Genomic DNA, 6822 nt, shown 5'->3' with positions numbered 1-6822 from the left:
ATCAAAATTAGAGCAGAAATAAATGTAACTGAAAACAATAACAAAATAATAAAACAATAGAAAAAATAAATGCAACAAAGAGCTTGTTCTTTGAAAATGTTAATAAAATTGACAAACTCCTGGCTAAACTCACTAAAGAAAAAAGAGGAAAAAACACAAATAAACAAAATCAGGGATGAAAGAGCAGAAATTACAACTGACATCGCAGATACAAAGGATCATACAAGAATACTATGAAAAAGTATATAACACCAAATTTAATAATCTAGAAGAAATGGACCAGGACTTAGAAAAATACAATCTTCCTAGACTGAACCAAGAAGAACTGGAAAATCTAAATAGATTGATCAGAAGTATGGAAATTGAAACAATCATCAAAAACCTACCAAAAAGTAAAAGTCCAGTACCAGATGGCTTCACCAGTGAATTCTACCAAACATTCAAAGAAGATTTAATACCTATTCTCCTCAAACTCTTCCTAAAAAATCGAAAAGGAAGCAATACTTCCCAACTCATTTAATGAGATCAATATTATTCTGATACTAAAACCTGGTAAAGATAATGCAAAAAAAAAAAAAAAGATAGAAAAATACAGACCGATATCTCTCATTAACACAGATGCAGAAAAACTAAATAAGATACTAGCAATCCAAATAAAGCAACATATTACAAAGATTATACACCATGATCAAGTGGGCTTCATCTCAGAGGCACAGGAATGGTTCAACATATGCAAATCGATTAATATGATACACCTTATAAACAAATTAAAAAATAACTATCATATGATCATATTAATAGATGCAGAAAAAGCCTTAGAAAATATACAGCATCCATTTATGATCAAAACACTCAACAAAATCGGTATAGAAGGAAAGTACCTTAACATAATAAAGAACATATATGACACACCCTCAGCCAACATTATGCTTAATTGTGAAAAAATAAAAACCTTACCTCTAAGATCAGGAACAAGGACAGGCTGTCCACTATCACCACTGTTATTCAATATAACATTGGAGGGCCTAGTGAGTGCAATCAGAAAAGAGAAAGATATAAAAGGCATCTAAATAGGAAACAAAGAAGTCAAACTGTCACTATTTGCAGATGACATGGTTCTCTATATAGAAAATCCTAAAGACTCCACAAGAACACTACTGGAAACAATAAGCAAATACAGTAAAGTCTGTGGATACAAAATCAACGTTCAAAAATCCATAGTGTTCCTATACTCTAATAATAAAGTGTAAGAAAAAAATTGGAAAAAATAATTCCTTTTGTATTATATAAGACTCTAGTAAAAGAAATTAAAGAAGACACAAAGAAATGGAAAGATATTCCGTGTTCTTGGGTTGGAAGAATCAACATAGTTAAAATGACCATATTACCTAAAGCATTATACAGATTTAATGCTATCTCCATCAAAATCTCATCAGCATTTTTTAAAGAAATAGGACAAAAATTCATCAGATCTGTATGGAAGCACAAAAGATCTCAAATCGTCAAAGCAATCCTGAGAAAAAAGAACGAGACTGGAGGTATCAATCTGCCCGACTTCAAATTATACTACAAAGCAACAGTAATCAAAACAGCATGGTATTGGTCTCAAAACAGACATACTGACCAGTGGAACAGAATCGAAAATCTAGAAGTAAACCCATATTTATATGGGAAAATAATTTTTGACAAAAACACGAAAAAATATACAGTGGAGAATGGAAAGCCTCCTCAATAAATGGTGCTGGGAAAACTGGAAAGCCACCTGCCAAAGAATGAAACTAGACTGTTGTCTATCACCACACACCAAAATTAACTCAAAATGGATTAAGGACCTGAATATAAGACCTGAAACAATAAAAAGTGTAGTAGAAAACATAGAAACTAAACTCAAGGACCTTAGAGTTAAAGAGGATGGTATGAATTTGACCTCAAAGGCAAGGGAAGTAAAAACCAAAGTAAAATAAGGGACCTACATCAAACTAAAAAGCTTTTGCTCAGCAAAAGTAATCATCAGCAAGGTAAAGAGACAACCATCTCAATGAGAAAATATATTTGCAAGCAATGCCTTTGATAAGGGCCTAATATCCAAAATATACAAATAACTGATATGACTCACTAACAACAAAAATCAAACAATCCAATAAAAAAATGGACAATGGACTTGAACGGACACTTCTCCCTAGAGGACATACAAATGGTCTGCAAACATATGAAAAGATGCTCAACTTTGCTAGCTATTAGGGAAATGCAAATCAAAACCTCAATGAAATATCATCTCACACCGCTTAGAATAGCTATAATCAACAGGACAAGTAATAACAAATGTTGGAGAAAATACAGAGAAAAAAAACTCTCATACACTGCTGGTGAGACTGCAAATTGGTACAGCCACTATGGAAAACAGTTACGGAGGTTCCTCAGAAATCTAAAAATTGATCTACCATATGATCCAGCAATCCCTCTACTGGGTATTTACCCCCAAAGACTTGAAAACTCATATTCAAAAAGATATTTACACACAGATTTTCATAGCAGCATTATTCACAGTGGCCAGGACACGGAAGCAACTGAAGTGTCCTATGATAGATGATTGGCTAAAGAAGCTGTGGCACATATATACAATGGAATATTACTCAACCATAAGAATAGATGAAATACTGTCATTTGCCACAACATGGATGGACCTCGAGATAATCATGCTAAGCAAAATAAGCCCGACTGTAAAAGTTGATAATCACGTGATATCACTTATATGTGGGATATAAACCTAAAAGCAACAAATGAACAGGACAAACAGAGACTCAGGGACATGGACAATAGACTAGTGGTTATCACAGGGTCGGTAGTAGGGGAGGAGGAGAGATGTAGTCGTGGTCAAGGGAGGCAAATATAGGATGGTAGGGGGAGGGTGAAGTGGGTAAAGGGGATCAAACATATGGTAGCTGAAGGAAACTGGACTTTGAGTGGTAATCACACAATAGAATATAGATGTCAAGTTATAATGTACACCTGAAAATTATATAATCGTATTAGCTGATGTTACCCCAATAAACTTAATAAAAAAATAAAATAAATAAAAAACGAATAGAACTATCATATGATCTAGCAATTCCTCTTTTGGGTATTTATCCGAAGAATGTCAAAAGTCAAACTAAAGTTTCTAATTAGAAAAGATATATGCACTTCTATGTTTATTGCAGCATTATTTACAATAGTCAAGATGTGGAAACAGCCTAAGTATTTATTGATGAATGAATGGTATCTTTGTGTGAAATATATATGTGTATATATAAATATATATATATATATACACACACACACACACACACACACACACACATACATACACACACACATATATCATGGAATACTACTCAGGTATAAAGAAGACAAGATATTGACATTTGTGAGAACATCAGTAGACCTTTAAGGTATTATGCTAAGTGAAAATAATCAGAAAAGAACAACCATATGATTTCACTCTTATGTGGGATTAAAAAAAAAATGTGCAAGCAACAAAACAAAACAAAAATAAACTCATAGATACATAGAATATATTGGTGATCACCAGAGGGAAAGGGGGATGGGGAAGAGTGAAATGAGTAAAGTGGGCAACTAGATGGAAACTAGAATTTTGTGTCATGAGCACACTATAGTGTATACAGATATTGAATTATAATGTTGTACACTTGAAACATATAATGTTATTAACAAATTTTATCTCAATAAATATGATACTAGACAGTATTCCACTGATAAAGAAAAATATGTAGATGAATAAAAGTAAGAATATAAATCTGTTTTTTGTTTATAAATATTTTGTACTATCTAATTTTTAAAAATACATAAAGTAAAATTTATAAATTTGTGATGATTGGCTTATAATTTTAAAAGATTTAATTTGTATGACATAGTAATACAAAAAGGAGAGGTACTAGAGCTATGTCGAAGCAGTTTTTATATACTATGATAATTCCATAAAATTATAATAGAGCTCAATTTCATGTAAGAAATGGAAATATATGTGGTACAGGAGGATTTTTTCTTTGACAAAAGCATATCTGTGTGGCTTGGCAACAGATTCGCTTGCAGTCATAGCACCTCAACTTTGAGTGTACAGATTATATCCCAATCTGTCAGCCACATGTGCTCTCTTTAACTATACCTAGCCCATCCTTGAACATCTCTAATGACATAGAAATTCTTAATTAACAATAAAGCCTATCTTATTTTGAATGTACTGATTGTTAGAATAATTTTTAATTACTCCAAGTTTATCTCTAATGTTTGTAAACTCTTCTTAATTCTGGTCTCATTAATTTATTATTCATTTAATAAATATATGATTGACGGTGTGTTAGGCATTGCTATTGCAACAGGAAACAAGACAAGCACAATATAAAGGGTTAGGCAGATATTAAACATAGATCAAGCACCATGATGTTTCCCTGCCTTCTGTGAAATCATTGGTTTACAAAGACATGTAGGAGAAAGAAAATACAATAAATAACCTTTCCATAGGTTGTACCTATTTGGCAAGATAGCTATTGAAATAATGGTTCATAGACTCTAAGATGGATGAGCATGAAAGTGAAAATAAGAGAAGGCTACTTAGATAGTAGAAAGAAATATCAATGGACAAAAAGTTAAAGAACAATTGTAATGGGAGTGATTGAATAAGCTATCTGGGAAGACAGGAGACTGTAGTAAGGAAATAGGATGCTCAATGTCAATAGAGCATTTGGGATGATGACTATGACTAAAGTAGAATGGCCACTGGAGAATAAAAATGACTATTTTGTGAATTTTATTCTATGTGGCTTAATGGAAGAAATTGAGCTTCCTGCAGAGCCCCAAAGAGTTATTTAACATTATCTCAGTGACATTTAAACCTGGGATCTCTGAACTAATGTGAATGAAGTTAAACGATCTCCAGTAGCAACTGACAAAACAATGATCATAATTTGTCCTCACTGAATAAAGGAAAAATCAAACTTCTGAAAGAGTGGAAAATCCCCACACCCAATAGACATTTATTATAATTATTATTTTTATTGTTACTCTTGGTATTTCTAATAGTTAACTTTGTTCCCATGGAGTTTAAAACCAACTGGTGGCACTGATTGGCATGAAGATGAATGTTTTTAATAAAGAACACACACTGAACGTATGATTTTTCTTGGAGAGATCTGACTGGAGTAGAAGTTACTGCTTTTACATTCTAATGAACTTTTAAGTATTATGTTTTCCAATTGCTCTGTAAATTTAAAAACTTCCCAAGTAATAAATATATTCTTTTATAATAAAAACGTAACAGTATTTCAGGTAGAAAAACTTTGAGCCATGTATTACAGTCTTCTATGAAAGAGAAAACTAGCCAAGGCATAGGAGAGAGTAGCATAGAAGAATGGCATGTGGCTCAATGTAGCAGACGATTTCTATAAGACAATGGGAAACTGTTGGGCTAGAAGGACCAATAGGGAACAAGTGAGTAAACAACCCACCTCCTGATTCTGAAGAAGCAATGTTTTCAAGGGAGAATCCAGACTCTGTTAAGACAAGGAGGTGACTGGAATATTCCCAGAACAAACTGAATATATGTGTAAATTTTCCAATTATGAAGGAGAAGTTCCTGAGGGTACAGTGATGGGAAGGTGGATGAAGAGAGGCACCTTGATCAAAAGAAAAGAAATGCATTTCAATATAAGTTTGATTGTGCCTTAGAACTAGAACGTCTAAGTAAACTCTGCACAGAAGGAGGATGAGGTTTAGGGTGAGATGAGCACATTTGCACAGTACAATACATTAAGGTGTGAAAAGATAATATTGAAGATTGTATTTATATTGTTGATTCACATTCAGGATTTTTTTGTTACTATTTTGAAGACTACTGCCAAATAAGAAATATTTAGTAAGACCTTCTATTTTATGTTCTGAATGACAAAACAGAGATCAGAGGCATAGGAAATTAGTCCCGAAAGTCTCCATGAGAAGCATGGAGCCTAATGATTTCCAAGCTTGAGGTAATTGTAGGTTCTCAATGGAAGTTGCAGCATCTGTGACTTACAACCATGTATGTTTGCACTAATCTTATGCAATGGAGCCTGGGGTGGGGGTGTTCAGTGTGAACCAGTATTTATTTGTCAATACTTATTTTATTCATTTTAGTGTAGCTGCTATAGATAATGGACATTTGAAATCTATATTCCAGGACAATAATAAAATTTAAAAATATAGTAGTAGTTTGCTATATATTTTTCAACAAGAATATCTTTATTAATTTATAATAGAAAATTATCACTCTTCTGTGATCAGCTGACGAGTTTTCTTTGGTATGCATGTCTCTTCAGTAATGTCATCTCTGAAGTTAGTCATTATTGCAACTCGATCTAACATTATCCATTTCCAACCTAGAATCTGTCTTCTTATCTACAGTGCAAAACATATCTCCAAATACGAATTTTCCACCTTGTAAATAGTTGTGAGGAATAAATGAGGCATTTCATATAAATCACGTAAAAATATTGCCTGGCACATAAGTATGCAATAGATATGACATTATTTGTTATTATTGTTCTTGTTATTATTATTATTATTATTATTATTATATCTTTACTTCAATCTCTAGAGTGAGGTACAAAAACCATAAAACCGTTAGGAATTTGGAGAAGGGAAGGATCACTGTAAGCTAGGAAAAACTGCACGAATGATTTATTAACATTTGTATAGATCTTATAGCTTGCAAAACACTCCCAAACACTATATTATATATTCCTGTGAAGTATAAGTAGCATGGGTAAAAATCTAACATTACAAATGGAA

At 32.6% G+C, this 6822-nt stretch overlaps 1 pseudogene; it reads right to left on the bottom strand.

The window, feature by feature from the left end:
• The window catches only part of LOC105307122, a 120885-nt pseudogene extending 114489 nt beyond the window's left edge, over positions 1-6396 (bottom strand).
• Between the last annotated feature and the right edge of the window lie 426 nt (positions 6397-6822).

This window comes from Pteropus vampyrus, unplaced genomic scaffold, assembly GCF_000151845.1.
Source record: "Pteropus vampyrus isolate Shadow unplaced genomic scaffold, Pvam_2.0 Scaffold477, whole genome shotgun sequence".
Classification (NCBI taxonomy): domain Eukaryota; kingdom Metazoa; phylum Chordata; class Mammalia; order Chiroptera; family Pteropodidae; genus Pteropus; species Pteropus vampyrus.
The sequence above is the reverse complement of the archived record's forward strand: the minus strand, read 5'-3'. Positions and strand labels throughout refer to the sequence as shown.